Below are 18210 nucleotides of genomic sequence, written 5' to 3' on the forward strand. Positions count from 1 at the left end.
CGGGGTCGACCAGCTGTCCCGGCCGTCTCGGGCCCGGGTCCGAGGGCCCGCGGGGTCGACCAGCTGTCCCGGCCGACTCGGGCCCGGGTCCGAGGGCCCGCGGGGTCGACCAGCTGTCCCGGCCGACTCGGGCCCGGGTCCGAGGGCCCGCGGGGTCGACCAGCTGTCCCGGCCGACTCGGGCCCGGGTCCGAGGGCCCGCGGGGTCGACCAGCTGTCCCGGCCGACTCGGGCCCGGGTCCGAGGGCCCGCGGGGTCGACCAGCTCTCCCGGCCGACTCGGGCCCGGGTGCGTGTGGCCCTCGATGGGATCCCTGGGGTTGTCTTGATGCCGGGGCCGCCCGTCCGTCTCTGCCAACTCACTCGCTGGGGTCGTGTCTGCACCGCGTTGACTGCCTCTCTCCGGGGCCTGAGTCTCCCGGACAGGGTGTGTCGTTTTGTGTTCGATGTTTTCTGAGCTTCCCCTCTGGCCTAGTGATTTCTTTCTTCTCTATTGAAATCAAACACTTGGGTGCATAGCATTTTATTTGGCCCGCGCCGCCCCGCCGCCCTTGCCGTGACAACGTTGCTGTCCCTGTATTAGGACGGTGAGGAGGTTCTTGTTGGTCTTCGGATGGCCGCACCCACGGTCTATGGAGCTTCCCAGGCTAGGGGTCGAACTGGAGTTACGGCTGCTGGCCTACGCCCGAGCCGCAGCCGTGCCAGATCTGAGCCTCGTCTCAACCCCCTGCGTGAGGCGAAGGATGGAGCCCGCAACCTCATGGTTCCTGGTCAGATTCGTTTCCTCTGTGCCACGAGGGAAAGTCCTGAATCAACGATGTACGGATTTAGGACGCTATGGAGGGATGCATTGGCCGGCCCCAGGTCATATGGGGTTCCGGAGCCAGGGATCCGATCCAAGTCCCAGCTGTGGCAACGTGATTACTTGAAAGAGGACCCTTTAAAGCCGGGGTGGGGGTGGCGATGACACTGCATGCCATGGAGGTGCTCACCTGTCCTTTTTGTGGACACCTTTTCCGCGGTGGTGACAATGGATGCCCTGGCTGCCGTTCGGAAATGAAAGGTGAAGGCCAAGGTCCACGGTCCGTGGTCGGCGTGGTTCGTCTTCAAGGCCACGGATGAAGAAATGGGCTCCAGGAGGAAAGAGTCCAGGCCTTATGCCTGCCCTGCCTGGAGAATCCATGTCGCCACACAGCGATCCATCCCGATGCGTTCGTTGGTCCTGCGACGCCCCCTGCCGTAGGCTGCTTTTTATAGTCTCCGAAAAGGTCCGCCAGATGGCTCCCGGGGTGGGCCTGGGACGACCAAGTTCGGGGCCGGAAGAGGCCACTTCCAAGTGGGGGAGGAGTTACAAGTGGGCGGCAGACCTGAAGATAACCTGGAGGGGAGGAAAAAGGAGGGGAACCGTGACCGAGCGAGCCGGAGGGGAGGGGAGGGGAGGGACGATGGGATGGCACCATCGGGAGTCCTGCTCAAAGAATTGGAGCCTCCTTGAGACATGCGACCACATCCATCATTCCAGAGGGAATGGAAGCATCTTCCCCATGGTTGTACAATGATACATGTCCTTCAGAGTCCCTGAGAAAAAAAGGAATACAAGGCAAGATTTTGTCCGTGGAGGGAAGGGGGGGGGGGGGGGAGAACAGAGGCTCCAGACTTTGGATCTCTTGGCACAGGGGCCTCCTGCGCCGTATGGAAAGGACTGTTCCTAGGGTGCTCTCAGAATGGGATTTCTGGGTCCCACGAACCTTGTGTGTTGGACAAAGAGGCAGAAAGAGGGGTTCCCGGCTGGAAAGCCCAAACCACAGCTCTTCAGATGGGTAGGGAAGGGCAGACAGACTTCCGGCCCCAAGCAGTGATCTGGACCTCCAGAGGCCTTAGGACGACTTCACTGAGAACACGCAGAATCCGACCCAGCCACAGCGTCCTCTATACCTAGCTCTGTTTCACTTTCTCTGTCTCTCTCCCCTCCTCCTCTTTCTCCCTCTGATTCTGCCTCTCACTGTCTGCCTATCCTCCGTCCCTCCCTGTCTGTCTCTGTCTCTCTCCCTCACAAGCACACCACCGCGGGTCCCCCCCCTCCCCCCCCTTCTTTCTCCCCCCCCCCCCCCCCCCCCCGGCATATGCTATTATCCTTTTCCTTAAGACTGTGATTTACATGCCATGGAGTCTCCCTTCCCCAGGGAAACCTACAGTGCCTTTGTCCTTAAAAGAGGCAGGGGATGGTGGGGCTGAGGGCAGACATTATTTGAACAGGTGTGAGGACATACATAGGTCTACTGCCTCGGACTGAGGCCATTCTGAAGCTTTTCGGGGGCGTGGGAGATCACACTGTTCCCGGTGCGTGCGTGTGTGTGTGTGTGTGTGTGTGCGCGCGCGCGTGCAGGTGTGTGGGGAGGGAACCCGAATGGGGCACCCCCAGACCGACCGCTTCGGCTTTGGCGCTGGCATGTGGAGGATCTGGAATCCAGGGCCCTCTGGAAAGGACGGATGTGAGACGGACACCCTCTTCTTCCCGTCTTGAAAGCAGGAGAAAAACCTTCCTCTAGAAGCCCAAGTTCAAAGCCAGCTGTTTCAAGGAACGTCTGCCTCTGGCAAGGGGGAGGGGGAGGGCGAGGGCGAGGGGGCGGCCTGGAGGCAGCCTGGAGCACCCACGGCATGCATTCAGAAACCTCGTGCATCTCTCTTCCGGTGCTATCTTTGGGGGGACGTGGTACTCTTGGGCAAGTCCTCCGAACGATAGTGGAAACAAACATCTGTCTTCTCTCCCACACCTGGTGAATGCAGACAGACACACTGGAAGAGCACCCACCCTCCCTTTTCCCCCAAAGGACTCTTGTCACTGTACAGACGGGGGGGGGGGGGGGTGGCCCACGGGGGTGTCACACGCAGTCTTGGTGGCTCGTCTATGTTTCCAATCCGCCCAGGCAGTGCAGGCGGCCACCACTGCTGCTGCCACCTCTCACCGATCGTTCATCCTGTCCGTCAGTGCTATGACAGCACTAAGCTCTTCAGGGAGAAAATGCTCCCTGCCTTTCCTCTCGGAGGGCACACTGAGGGCACCCACTCCCATTAACAAAGTTTATTCACCTTGACAGGAAGAAAAGAGCTTGGGGTTTTTCACACCGCTGCAGATGACACTTTCCTACCGACTCTGGAATTCTCTTGCTCATTCTCCGGTGGGCCCGCCCCCCCATTTCAGGAGAGGGTGTTTGGTTCTGGGTTGGGGTGCGTGTGTGCGCGCGCGTGTGTGTGTGTGTGCGTGTGGGTGTGTCTGTGTCTTGCTTTTTCATTTTATTGGAATACAGTTGACTGACAAAGTTGTATGAACTTACAGGGTTGTTTCTGGGTGTTCGTCATGGCAGTGAAAGGAAACACCAGGATTTCCCTAGAAAGCCATCCCGTTCACCTGATCGGTGGCATGGAGGACATTCACATCCTCCTTGAGTTTCGCATTTGAAAGTGAGGGGCGGGTGCGTGCAGCAGGTCCCCCACCCCCACCCCACCCCGCGCCCCGAACGTGCCTCCCGCAGTGGCACTAGGAGTGTGTGCAATGAAAGGGACAGGACACCAGACACCAGAGGACCATTCTGACCCTCCTTTCCTTCTCTCTTCAGAAAGCAGGAAATAAATCTCTTGGGTGAAAGAAAAGTGTGCTCCCTGCCACGAAATTTGGGGGGGGGGGGTGTCGGGTTGGCGATAAGGACTTCACTGCTCCCATGGCTCCTGCAATGTTCACGAATCCTCCAAATCCTCAAGGCAAGATGGTTCACAACCAATACATGAGCGAGCTGTCAGAGACACCAGGGACTGAAACACTCCGTATTAGGGAGGGGTCCTCACTCACTTTCATGCAAAGGCAGCCACAACAGCAGCCTTTTCAAAGATGGCTGCAGGCAAGGGGGTGGGGGAGATGATGGAGAAAGTGGTGGTGGCGGCGGCGGCGGCGGCGGCGGCGGCGTGGCAGACTTGGATCACGTCCATTATGTTCATTCAACAAACAGTCGGGGCGATGGGAGAATGGCCGCTTGGTGGTCTGGGTTTCTCCAGGCTCCCTGGCCCACTCCCTGCCCCACACCCCCAACCCCCCACACCCCCTTGGACATGGGCAGGAAGGTTTCTAGAGAAGGCAGTGCCTGACCTGCTGGCTCTGTCACCCTGGGGGGAGAACATTTCGGAGAGTCGCCAGAGGCTTCAGACTTCCTACCCCTCTCCCTCCCCCACTCTGAACCCTGGTAACTAGACTTCATTCAACCGACACTTAGGATGGGTCATCCAACTGTTCTCTCATGAAGGAAGGAAGGAAGGAAGGAAGGAAAGAAGGAAGGAAGGTCGGTCGGTGGGTAGGTGGGTGTGTTTTCTGCGTGGGGTGAAGCCTTCCCTCCCTCGATGCAAGCCTGATATCCTCACCTGTCACAGAGACTGGACCCCTAAAAAACTACTGTGTCCGGTTTTCTCCCATTTAGGGGGTTCCAGAGTGTGTGTGTGTGTGCGTGTGCGTGTGCGTGTGCGTGTGTGCGTGCGTGCGTGCGTGCGTGTGTGTGTGTGTGTGTGTGTGTGTTGAGGGCCACACCCACGGCATATGGAGGTTCCCAGATGACGGATCGAATCGGAGGCTTTAGCTGCTGACCTCCTACACCACAGAAACAGGAATGCCAGGTCCGAGCCGCGTCTGGGACCAACACCACAGCTCACGGCAACACCGGATCCTTTACCCACTGAGCGAGGTGGACAGGCATCGAACCTGCAACCTCATGGTTCCTGGTCGGACTCATTTCCACTGCGCCATGGCGGGAACTCTGCTTTGTGGTTTTGGCGTTTGGATTCCAGAAGGTGGCGTAGGGGTCCCTGTTCGTCGTCTATTGGATAGAGACTCTTTTGTGTGTGTATATGTTCATCCCATCCTCCTCATGGATCCCTCTCCCCCGCCCTCATGATTTCTTTTCCCCCCTCTGCTTTTTAGGGCTGCCCTCGTGGCATATGGAAGTTCCCAAGCGAGGGGTTGAATCGGAGCTACGGCTGCTGGCCTACGCCACAGGCACAGCCATGTGGGATCCGAGCCGCGTCTGCGACCGACACCACAGCTCACGGCACTGCCTGCCGGATCCTTACCGCCCCCCTGAGCGAGGCCAGGGATCGAACCCACACCCTTCCCTGCAAAGGTTCCTCGTCGGATGCGCTTCCATGGTGCCACGACAGGAACTCCCCCGTGATGGTTTTTTTTCACGCTGGTGTTCCCACCCACAAGGAAGGAATGGCCCAATATTCTGGAATCACCTAGAGGGGAAAAGACGCTGAAAAAGAACGGAGGGATAGATGGATGTAGATGGATCACTGAATCCCCTTGACTGTACACCTGAAACGAACACAACATTGTAAGCAAGCCCACTGTATGCCGAGCTAAAGCAACAACAACAACCAACAACCACAACAACCACAACAAACTTACATCTTAAAAAAAAAAAAAAAAAAAAAAAAAAAGATGTCCCCTGCAGTTCCCATCAGGGCTCAGCGGTAATGAACCCGACTAGGATCCGTGAGGATGTGGGTTCGATCCCTCCCCTGGCCTCGCTTGGTGGGTTAAGGATCCCGCGTTGCTGTGGCTGTGGGGTAGGCCCGCAGCTACAGCTCTGATTCGACCGTGAGTCTGGGAACTTCCATAGGGCTGGGGCGTGGGCATTAAAAAAAGATATACTATATGCATACTATATACATATGTAGGAGTTCCCGTCATGGCTGGACGAATCCGACTAGGAGGCCTGAGGGTGCGGGTTCGATCCCTGGCCTCGCTCGTTGGGTTCAGGATCGGGTGTTGCCGTGAGCTCTGGTGTAGGTCGCAGACAGGGCTCGGATCCCGCGTTGTGCTGGCTCTGGTGTAGGCCGGTGGCTACGGCTCCGATTGGACCCCTAGCCTGGGAACCTCCATGTGCCATGGGTGCAGCCCTAGAAACAGAAAATAACTACGTGTGTGTGTGTGTGTGTGTGTGTGTGTGTGTGTGTGTGTGTGTATACAGATAGATATAGATATATAGATATAGATATATCACCTAAAGGCCCAGGACTAGAGAAAGCATTGGGTCATTAGGATCTAAGAATCTTCTCCCCGCCCCCCAAATCCATCCATCCATCCATCCATCCAACCCACCCTCCCTCCCTCCCTCCCTCCCTCCCTCTCTCCATCTTTCACTTTTCCTGATAAAGACAAAGGGACAAAAATTGTTTGTTTGGTTGTTTCTTTGTTTGTTCGTTTTTTTCTCAAAAGTTGTACATCTACTTTGTAACTTATACCTCTGTCAGAGGGATGGAGAATCCTTGACCTTTTCCTCCCTACCCAAATCCTTCCAGAAATCAGAAACTCAGTGGCTGGAAAACTGGACTGGATCCTGAAGTTTTTCCAGTTGCCTTCCATCTCTGGCTACAACTCTCTTCATCAGCGTTTCCCATTTTCTCCCACCCTTTGGACCTGGCATCCTTGCGGATGAGAACACGTATCGCTTGTCCCGAGGCCCTGAAAACGGAAGCCCGTGGAGTCCCTCGATGAACACATCAGAGAAATGGTCTCTGAGAGTGAAACCATCACCCTGTGTTCATTTCTCTAAGAGCCCCTCGGAAAGTTGGCCCCAACACCTGACGGCATTCTCAGAGGGGCCTTTCAAAAGACTGAAGGGGCGTTCCCGTCATGGCTCCGTGGTGAGCGAATCCGACTAGGAACCGTGAGGTTGTGGGTTCGATCCCTGCCCTCACTCAGTGGGTTAAGGATCCAGCGTTGCCGTGAGCTGTGGTGTCGGTCGCAGACACGGCTCAGATCCCACGTTGCTGTGGCTCTGGCGTAGGCTGGCAGCTATGGCTCCGATTCGACCCCTAGCCTGGGAACCTCCATATGCCATGGGAGCGGCCCAAGAAATGGCAAAAAGACAAAACAAACAAACAAACAAACAAACCGAGAAAACAAAAGACTGAAGGGACTTTCCCCTCTCCCTCTCTCTTCCCTCTGTCTCTCTCTGTCTCACTCACTGTCTCTGTCTGTCTCTCTGTGTCTCTCTCACACGTACACGCACACACACACAGAGTCACCGGCTCCGTTCTTCATATGTAACAGTTTGAAAGTTCCAGGAAAGTTTGGCAGCCCAAACCGGCCTTGGTACTCCAGCTCCAATTAAGTCTCAGAGACAGAGTTTTGGGTGAAGCATAAAGAACAGCTTTATTGCTTTGCCAGGCTAAGGAGGCCACAGCAGGCTAAGGACCTCAAAACTGTGTCCTCCCTTGAGAGGGGATAGCAAGGGGTTCTATAGGTTTAGCTTAATGGTGGGCATGGGGGTGGCGGAGCTGTCTAGAAGCATCAGGGTGCTTGCATTCTCCCTGGATAGGAGATTAGGATAGACCATTTCAAAGTCATCAAGGCTGGAGTCAGGTGGTCCATGGAATGTTTCTAGTGTCTTTGGGGTTATGGCATTTTGACCTTCTCTCCGGAGTGAAGATTGCTCATCCACGGGGTGGGGGGGGGGGCGCAATCCTTAGGGAGTGTTTCAAGGGTAGAGAAAACACCAGGTTCACTACAACTCTGACTCGACAGTAGTCATTAGTCATAAGTTCGTGGGCCAAGGCAAGCCATAACCTAATGGAGACTATTTCAAAGTAGCTTTTAGCTGTAACAATGTCTCTGGCTCCAACACACCAGCACTCCCGGGCTTGAGCTTGGTTTCAGTTTCAGAGGAGGGAACTCTGGCTCCAAGGATTAACCCCTTCGTTCCTTTGGTTTCTGTGGGCCTGGTTCGGGGAGCCCATCCACATCACCGCCTTTTGAGAGGCCATCTGACAACTGTTTCACCAAAGCGACGTCATCTCAAAACAAGGAAACCAGTTCCATAAATGGAGGATCTCTCCCTTCCCCCTCCCTCCCTCTCCTTCTCACTCTCCTCTACCCACAGCTCATGGCAACGTGGGATTCGTAACCCAGTGAGCGAGGCTGAGCATGGAACCTGCCACCTCATGGTTCCTAGTTGCATTTATTTCCACTTCTGCACCACGATGGGACCTCCCCAGCTCAGTTTTTCACACGTGAGGTTTCCCGGGACGTTTCGGAGGAGGCGGACCCCAAACGTGTCTCCATGCCCTGTGTGGGTGATTCCTGTGAGGTAAAATGACTTAAGGACCGGCCCACACCAAAGGGACACTCTGGCCCTCCTTTCTGGCCCCCAGACAGCAGGAGATGAAAATCTCCTCCTCGTGCAAAGGAAGATGGCAAGTGAAGATGTCCATTCCCACACCAAGGCCAACATGCTCCAGAAGTTTTGCGGGGTTTCCCGGGTTGGGAAATGGCGGGGGCTCCTTTGGCCTGACACGAGGCGAGTTTCGTGCACACATCCTCCCCCACCCCCCTCCATGCAGTCTGCGAGGGGCAGCCTGAGGGTAGGGAAATTGGGGAAAGAGGGGAAAAAAAACACTTTCCCTAAAGAGAAGCTCCAGGAAAAGTCACCACCTCTGACTTGACTGGAGAGTTTCTGCATTTGAATGAAGTGATTGAACCCAGGCCCTGAGGCCTGGATCTTCCTGATCTCCCCTCCCCCCCTTCCCGGGCGTGAGTCCAGGCGATTTGGGAAGCGAGAGGCGGCGCAGCAGGGATGGCGGCCGGGGGTGGGGGGTGGGGCGGGCAGCTGGGGCCGGGAGTGGGGGGGTGCGGGACTAATGAACCAGCGCCTGCCTGCCTGCCTGCCTGCCTGCCTGCCTGCCTGCCTGAACGAGCCCCTCCCCTCCCCCCCCACCCCCTCCCCACGCCCACCCGCCTGAGGGCGGGGATGGGGCCTGAGAGCTACGGGAAACTTCTTTGCTAGCTACTTGTCAGGGAGTGATCCCAGCTCAAAGTCCCTTTGCTTATTTCGGAACAAGGTCTGAGTCTCAGCTAGTACAGAGTTTCTGAATGTCTCGGCACATGGACTGGCCTGCACCAAACAAGCAGACAGGAAGAAAAATGAACACACAGAAACCCAGCTGGTCTCCTTCTCCCAGAGTCTCTCTTGGAGAAATTACCTTAAGCTCAGTGACTTTGCCCCGTCTCCCTCTGGTGCAAAGCCATCCCTGGAGGAGCCAGGTCTTACATGAGCAGGGCAGGGCAGGGCAGCACCACCCAGGTGAGCTGGAGAGTGGAGAGTCAAGTTGATAGATACCCCAAATGTGGCTGGCCAGGGGTCTGGGTTAGCATTCCGTGTGAACTCACACACCCAGGCACCTAGCACCGATTTCCCCATGTTCTTCCGACCGTGATTCTCACTCTTCTTCTGTCCCCCCCCCCCCCCCACCTTCGGCTTTTTGCCTTTTCTAGGGCCGCTCCTGCGGCATATGGAAGTTCCCCTGCCAGGGGTCCAATCGGAGCTGTAGCCGCTGGCCTACACCAGAGCCACAGCAACGCGGGATCTGAGCCACATCTGCAACCTGCACCACAGCTCACGGCAATGCTGGATCCTTAACCCACTGAGCAAGGCCAGGGATGGAACCTGCAACCTCATGGTTCCTAGTCAGATTCATTAACCACTGAGCCACAATGGGAACTCTGACTCTCCCTCTTCCCTGCCTGATACCTTAAGAGCCTGATCGTTTGTGGGGAAATGAAATCCCAGCTGGCAAGAGCCACCTTATCTTCCCAGCACACGAGAAAAGAATAGGCGCAGGCTCACATCCATCTTATGTTTCTATGCCTTGCCCTGGCCCCACCGTTTCAGAAAGCTGTGTCCCTCCACCTGTCAAAAGCCAAAGCCCAGGAGTTCCCGTCGTGGAATAGTGGAAAGGAATCCAACCAGGAACCATGAGGTTGCAGGTTCGATCCCAGGCCTTCCACAGTGGGTTTAGGATCTGGTGGCATCACCTTGCGCTGCGGTGTAGGTTGCAGACGCAGCTTGGATATGATGGTGCTTGTGACTGTGGCATACGCCCCAGCAGTTGTAGGTCTGATTCGGCCCCTAGCCCGGGAACCTCCATATGATGCGGGGGGGGGGGGGGGGTAGGGGGTAGGGGGAGGCTGCAGCCAAAGCCCAAGGAAGAAAGACAATCAGAATGTTGCGTGGAACTCCTGGAGACTTAACAGCCACCACCAGTCATGACCATGGCTGTCAACCGACACCAGAGCCAAAGAAATGTCGGATCAAATAGGAACCTGCCACTTACACCAGTACTCACCACAATGCAGGACCACAAAAACAAAGGAACAAGAAACCAAAACTAAATAATTGCCCAGGAGCAGCAGGTGCAGGAAAACCATGCTGACTCTCACCCCCCAGAAGCCAGAGGTAACCTATTTATCACCCCACACGCACACACCTCAGCACCACCAGCACCAGCACCCCACCCCCCCACCCCAGGATCGAATCTGCATCCTCGTGGGTGCTCCTCAGCTTTGTTACCAATGAGCCACAATGGGATCTCCCCAATCCAGGTTTTTATGTTTCTTTTTTTTTTTTTTTTTTTACCCTTGCTTTCTTCGGGTGGCACTCACGGCACACGGAGGTTCCCAGGCTAGGGAATCAGAGCTTGAGCCACTGGCCTACACCACAGACACAGCAACACCAGGTCCGATCTGTGTCTGCAACCTACACCACAGTTCAGGGCAATGCCAGATCTTTCACCCACTGAGCGAGGCCAGGGATCAAACCAGCACTCTCATGGATGCTAGTCAGATTCCTACCTGCTGAGTCACAATGGGAACTCCACTAAATACATAAATTTTTTCAAAGAGAGAGAGAGAGGGAGGGAGAGTGTGTGTGTGTGTGTGTGTGTGAGAGAGAGAGAGAGAGAGAGAGAGAGAGAGAGAGAGAAGGTCTGGTATCACTTGGGGAAAAATAAAATTATGCTTGGAGAAAAATATCTGTCCCTAGAGATCATTCACAATGGCTTGCTCTGCCTGTTCATTTCTCTCTTTCTTCCCTTTTCTTTTTTCCTTCCTTTTCTTTTCCTTTCGCATCTGTCTGTGCCGTGTGTGTGTGTGTGTGTGTGTGTGTGTGTGTGTGTGTAGTCTTCTTTTAGGGCTTCACATGTGCCATTTTGTAGGTTCCCAGGTTAGGGGTCAATGCTAGTCGGGTTCGTTTCCACCGAGCCACAACGGGAATTCCTGCCTTGTGTTTCTTTATCTTTGTTCTGTTACTAGGTGCTAGGGATTCCTTTTTGTTAAGTCCAGTCACTTAAATAAGGGTGTTTGCAGGGTTGCCTAAAGCATCAAAAATGTATTTTCTCATTAAATATTGGAATGTGGGGAGTTCCTGTTGTGGCTCAGTGGTAACAAACCCGACTAGTATCCATGTATGCCGGTTCGAACCCTGGTTTGGGAACTTCCGTATGCCACAGTTATGGCTCTAAAAAATCCTCTCTCTCTCTCTCTCTCTCTCTCTCTCTCTCTCTCTCTCTCTCGATAATATACACATACACACACACATCCATACGTACATACCTATGTACACGTATACATATACATTGGAATTTGGTCTGCCATCGATGAGATGCTCCCTCTTTGTGTGTTGTTCATTTTGTTTTTTGTTTTTTAGGAGTGCACCCTTGGGATATGGAAGTTCCCTGGGCTAGGGGTCGAAGAATCGGAGCTGTAGCTGCTGGCCTGCACCTCAGCCAGAGCTATGCCCTGCCAGATCACCCGATCTGAGCTGAGCGGCCACGTCTGTCACCTACACCTACCTCCCCCTGAATGAAGACGTATTTTCAATACATCTCAAGTGGAGAAAAACTTGCTAAAAATCACTTTATTTGTCATGGAAACCATATCTTCTAGCAGACATGGCACAAAAGCCAGTGTTTATGGTCATCACACCACAGACATCAGAATTCCAAGCTTCTAGGGGTTTCTGGGGGCGGGGGGTGTGTCCCCAGGGCCTGTGGAAGTTCCATGCCCGCCGCCACTGCCACTGACTGCTGCCGCCCCTCTGCCACCACCCAGGGATCCTTCGCCCTGGGTGGGTGGGGGGAGGGAGAGGGTATCTCAGCAGAAACGATCTTATCTTACGGGGTTTATGGGTGGCTAGAAGCATGTGGTTCTGTTCATGTCATGCTCGAGGTTTCGGTTTTTGCCCTCCTACCTACCCAATGGTCGGCAGATGGAATTCTTCTGGTTTTCTCTGGCCATCCCTCTCCTCGAACTCACGGGTCCAGTTTTTCTCCCACATTTGACTTTTCCGGGAGATCCACAAAAGGAAGCGCCAACCCTTGACATCCACCGACAAGAGATCACCACCCTCTGCCCCTCTTTAGCCCCTTCTCATCCTCATGCCTGCCTGCACACATCGGAGACATTTCCAAGTGCCCAGGAGGATCCTTGGACCCTGACACCTCGAAATCTTCCCTGAGCAGCAGTGCTCGGGACTCAGACCTGGGGTTTATCACGGGCTCCAACCACGACCTTTGGTTTTCCTGGGCTGGGAGATCGGTTTCATGAGATGGAACCGGCTGCGGATTCAGCTTCTGGATCTGGAATGTGAAACGTTGTACACGACTTTTTTCAAGGCATGACTGTAGGGGAACGAAACCTTGCCCCCCCCCCCCCAACCCGCCACATCCCAGATGTCACATGAGCACGGGGAGGAATTCTGTGGAGCTGGAAACAACCATGACCCAAAAGAACACAGGAAGGAATTCCTGTCATGGCGCGGCGGAAACGAATCGGACTAGGAATCACGAGGTGGCAGGTTTGATCCCTGACCTCGCTCAGGGGTTTAAGGATCTGGCATTTTTCCGCGAGCTGTGGCATAAGGTCTCAGATGTGGCTCGGATCCCGCCGTTGCTGTGGCTGTGGCTCAGGCTAGCAGATGCAGCTCCGATTCAACACCAAGCGTGCGCGCGCGCGGGGTGGGGGGGGGGTGGGGGGGGAAGGGAAGCAAACCTCCTAAGAACGACGAAAGTGCAGTTAGGAAACAGAAAATGATGATCCCGGAAGTCCACTTGAATGTGGTTGGGAATCATGCATAGGACCACACCGCCACCGTGTGAGAGACCAGTGCAAGACAGCTGAACAATACAAAGCGGGGTGGGGGGGGGGGGTGCTTGGCGGGGGTTGGAGGAGGAGGAGGAGGAGGAGGAGGAGGAGGAGGAGGAGGAGGAGGAGGAGGAGGAGGAGGAGGAGGAGGAGGAGGAGGTGGGGGGAGACGGCGGCACTGGTGGTGGGCAAAGGTGCCTCTGGGCGAGGACTTTGGTGACCATATTCTCATGGCAGGCTTGAGAGCCCAAAAGATGACATGGTGGAGGCTGAAGTTAAATTTGGTCAAAAGGAAAACAACCATGAGAAAAGATGCGTCCACCCACACATAGAAAAGATATCGTGCCAAGAATGGGAGCCCTGTTCCAATGGCTCTTCCTGGGATTGTGGGAAATGAATCGATAGCAAGAAGATGCTTTCACATCCATGTCTTCAATGACTCCTGTACTAAGTGCGTCGTGGTTTTGCCAGTTTGGCAGAGTTGTGGAATGTCATCCGGCAATTGCATCTCCCCTGCCCAACCAGCAAGATGGAGTTGTTCTTTTTTTTTTTTTTTTTTTCCTGCTGCACTGCCTTTCCTGTGCCAGGGATCGAACTTGAGGCTCAGCTGTGACCTAGGCACAGCGGGAACTCCGAGATGGATTTCTTTTTCCTTCTTTTTCTTTCCTTCCTTCCTTTCTTCCTTTCTTTCTTTTCTCTCTCTCTCTTTCTTTTTCTTTTCTTTCTTTCTTTCTCTTTCCTTCCTTTCTTTCTCCTTTCTTTTTCTTTCTTTCTTTCTTTCTTTCTTTCTTTCTTTCTTTCTTTCTTTCTTTCTTTCTCTCTCTCTCTCTCTCTCTCTATCTTTCTCTTTCCTTCCTTTCTTTCTTTCTCTTTCTTTCTCTCTCTCTCTCTCTCTCTCTCTCTTTCTTTCTCTTTTCTTTCTTTCTTTCTTTCTTTCCTTCTCTCTCTCTCTCTCTCTCTCTCTCTTTCTGGTTTTTTTTTGGGGGGGAGCCACACCCGCAGCACATGGAGGTTCCCAGGCTAGGGGTCAGTTCGGAGCCTTACCTGCCGGCCTACACCACAGGCACAGCCACGCGGGATCCGAGCCGCGTCTGTGACAGACACCACAGCTCACGGCAATGCCAGATCCTTAACCCAACAAGTGAGCCAGGGATCAAACCTGCAACCTCATGGTTCCTGGTCGGATTTGTTTCCACTACCCCAGGATGGCAATCCTGAGACTTGCAAAGTTTATTGTTTGTTTCGGGTTTTCTCCACCCCCTCTCCCTCCTGTTTCAGCTTTATGTTTTACTTTTTGGCCACACACACGGGCAGCAAGTGGAAGTTTTTCCTGAGCCAGAGATGGAACCTGCACCACACAGGGGCAACCAGAGCCACCGCGGTGAGAAAGCAGGAGCCTTGACCCTGTTGGTCGTGGGCTTCCTTCTTCTTCTTCATCTGTTGTTGTTTTTTGGGTTTTTTTTGGGGGGGGGGTTGTTTTCCTTTTTTTGTTTTGTTTTGTTTTGTTTTGGATGAGATTTCAGTTCACCCCCCCACACATACACACACACTCATAGTGTTGCGTTGTACTTTCCCTCCGTTGTGGTTGGTCAGTCATGCTGAAATCCATGTTTCTATGACCTGACCACCAGAGCATTTGCCCCAGGCAGCCATTTGTTCTCTTTGGACTTTGTCTCAGTCTATGCAGAGAGAGATTTTCATTTCCACTTTCCTAGGATCGACTGTATCCTTCTCTCCCTTCCTAAGCTTCTGGGCTTTGCTTGTCTGCTTTTGACAGACCGTCTCCGTCGGTAAGGGTGGCAGGTATACCGACTCCTGCGTTGTCGTTCTCCGAGAGCTTGCCGGGTTTCGTTTTTGCCAGTCCCCGCCTACCCTCCCGCCCTCCCTCTCTCCCTCCCTCCTCCAGCTCCGTGCAGGGAGGTGGGGTGGGGGTGGGGGAGAGAAGAGAAGGTGGAGGGGAACCTGAGATCTCTCTCGCTAGTGCCACCCTCACCGCGCCGGCTTCTCTCTGGAATTCCCAAGCCCAGGAAGGGACATGCTTGGGGGAGCGAGCGCGGCTCCTTCTAGGCAACAGCGAGAACCTCTTCCCAGCTCCTTCCCCGCCGCCGCCGCCGCCGCCGCCGCCGCCCCCCTCTTTCCATCTGCTGCCATCACGCCACGCAGTGCCTTGCCAGGAGGCAGCTCCGTAGTGGAAGCCTCGCGGTCGTGCAGGACGCCTGGCGCCTCGGCCCCGGGAAGAGCTCGGGCATTTGGGTGGCCGGCGCTGTGTCGTTGTGTCGCCGCCGGCCGGCCGGCCTTCCGGATCTGTCCTGGTGACGTTGGTGGCGGTTGTCGCGTGCCATCTAGTGTCCGCTTTTATATCGTCCCTTCCCTCTGCAGCTTTGGGGACCTTCGCGAGGGATGTGACTCAGCCATCCGGCCTGAGTCAGAGTTCCGGGAGGCTGGCGACACTGGCGGCGACAGCTCCGGTGGCTCAGAGGCCTGGGAGTGTCCCTCTCTCACCGGAGATTGGGCGTGCAGGCCTGTGAGGGAGTGACTGTCACCGCGCTCCCCAGGCAGGTTCTGGGGCCGCCTGGCCGGGTCGACCAGCATCCGCTCTTGCCGCTCCGGCCCCGGGGACCGACCAGGCCTGGGCCGGGCCGCCTCCCTAGCGAGGGGAGAGGGTGTGCGGCGCCCGGGACTGCCTGTGCTCGGGTGGCCTGGCCTTGTCCCGGGTCGCCCTTTGGAGCGTGAATGACTCCCGCCCGCCGTCCCTCCAGCCTCTCATCCCCGAAGTGAGGAGCGGCCCGGGCTGTGCGCTGTGAGGGCGTTGGAGGGCGCGACAGGCTCGGTGGCCGGCACGCTTGTTTCCCGGTCGTCATGCCGGCATGGGTCCCTCCCCCCCTGCCCCCCGACTGATGGCTACCGCCGGCCCGTGCGGAGTCGTACTGACGAGGTCTAGACCGGCACAAGCCGTGAGGGGTGGAGCGGAAAGGGTGGCTCGGGCCCCGGCGCCTTCCTTCGCGGGGTCCGTTCGTCGGAGGCGCCTCCGTGGAAACATTTTTTTTCCAAGTCCTGATGGATCCGGAGATGGTGGATGGTACCCCGCCGGCCCCCTGCTCCCGGGTGTGGCCGGGAAGGGTGCACCTGGGCCTGAGGCGTGCCCATGTAGGGTCCCGGTCGTTGGACAAGACTTCGTTTCCCACGCTCTCATTCCCCCCCCCCCCGCCCCCCCGCCCTCGGAGTGTTTCCCTGTCGGTCGGTCGATCTGTCGGGAGGTGGGGACCGGCCTGAGCTGGATGGTGTGTCCTGGATTTTGGGGGAGCCAAGTCCCCGTCTGGAGCTCCGGACAGACCGATACCTGCCCGCGTGGGCAAGCCGGGAAGGGCTTCCCCGGCTGGCCGGCCGGCTCCACCTCCTTCCTGTCCCTGTCCCTTCCTTGCGGTCACGCTCCCCGGGTCGACCAGATGGCCCTGAGAGCGCTGGGTCTGGCGACTCTAGGGCAGGGCTGGGGGACAAGTGTCCGGATGGGGGTTCCGGGGATACCCCCACGTCCTGTGGGTGGGCCCCGCTGCTGGGCATGGACATTTTTCGCGGCCGAAATAGGCCTTTTCTGTCACCAGGTAGATGCTGACACGATCCTCTTCAGCGCCTGTCGCTGGAGACCTTGGGCCTCTGGATGCACGTGGGGGGCTTTGGGCTTTCGGCTGCTGTCCAAGGCCTGACCCTGCCCTTTGCACCCCGCGTGGGGGCCGCTCGCCTGGGCCTGTGCGCCGGCTCTCGCTTGTGCATCCAGCTGGCCCATGCTGCGGTGTCCCCTCCGGTCTTTGGCTGACCCGAGGGCGGCAGGGCGCGTGGCCCTGTGGGGTCTTCTACCCTGTGTGCCTCCCTGCTGCGGGCACCCGGCGGCTCGGCTGGAACAACCCCACCCTGTTGGCTCCGTGCCACGTGTCAGGCATTCTCCCTCCCGGGGTTGTCAGCCGCTGTCTCTCCCCTGAGAGAGGAAGGGGAGGAGGAGGAGGAGGAGGAGGAGGGGGGGCCGGTGAAGCTGAAGCAGGCCCCCGTGGTGATTGTCTTTGCTGGCCCTCCCTCCCTCCCTCCCTCCCTCCCCTCTTCTGGGCTCTTCCCTGGCTCTGCCAGGACTGATCGATGTGGTGATGTGGCGCTCTCCTGGGCTTGGGCTTAAGCCGCGCCAGGTGAGGGACGGCCGCTCATGGTGAGTTGGGCCGCGCCTCTCATTCTGTCGCGGGCCCCTCGCTGCTCCTCCCCCACCTGCGGGTGGTGTGGGGGAAGGCAGGGGTGCGGCCTCCAGCCTGACCTCTGGTCTCCCGCCCTGCTGCCTTCGGGTGTCAGTCGGGGGGGGGGGCCTGGGTCCTTTGGGACGCAGCAGGCATTCTCGCTTTGCCTCCTTGGCGTGTGCCTTGCGAGCGGTCCCTCCCCAAAGTGGGGGGAGGCCTCCCTCGCTGCCATGCTTCGCATCCCTGCGGGTGCGTGAGCGTGCCTCCCCTGGTCCTCTGTGGTGCCCCTGGAGTACTCCGGGTTGCCTGTCAGATGCCCGAGGCCGAGCGGTGGTGTCGTTTTCCTCTCCCAGCGGTGAGTCCCCTCGGGTCCCCACTGTGGTGGTGGCGTGCCCCACGAGCAGCTTCCTAAAGCTCAGGGGAGGGGGTCGAGACGGTAAGGCAGGGGAAGCTTGTGTCCCCTCCCCGGGAGGGGCTCAGGTGGACCCCTTGTCATGGGTCTCCCTCACTGTGTGCCAGTGAGGGCAGCCCTTGGCCCTTGAGTGGCACGCCCCATGCTTCTCCCTTGACCGGGAAGGCTGCATGTGGTCGTGAGAGCGACCGCGGTGGGCCGGGAGATGTGAAGGGGGGGTCCCCGTCTGGCTTTCCGGACGTGGCATCCCTCCACCCACGTGGAAAAGTCTGAAAGGCAAGCCTGGTGGCAGCACAGACTCTTGCCCTCCCGGCTCTGACCGTGGACGCTCACATGGGCTGTGTGCTTTACCCATACCGCAGACCCCCCCCCCTTCTGACTTCCCACTTTTTGGGAGTGTTCCCACTCCCGTGGGTCCCCGAAGGGGCGAGCGATGGTGTGTGGGGCACGACGCGCCCTCGGTGAGAAAGCCTTCTCTAGCGATCTGAGAGGGGGGCCTTGGGGTACCTGGACCCCCCAGCCGCCGCCCCTCCTGAAGTCTGCAGGGCAGTAGCTGCCGGCGCTACTTGCCACAGCGTGTGGGCAAGAGCCGCCCTCGCGCGAGGGGTGCGCTGGCCCC

The sequence above is a fragment of the Sus scrofa genome, chromosome 8, assembly GCF_054392235.1.
Source record: "Sus scrofa isolate SSC_HxYL_T2T_F1_AM1 chromosome 8, Sscrofa_HxYL_maternal_Yorkshire_Landrace_v2.0, whole genome shotgun sequence".
Lineage (NCBI taxonomy): Eukaryota > Metazoa > Chordata > Mammalia > Artiodactyla > Suidae > Sus > Sus scrofa.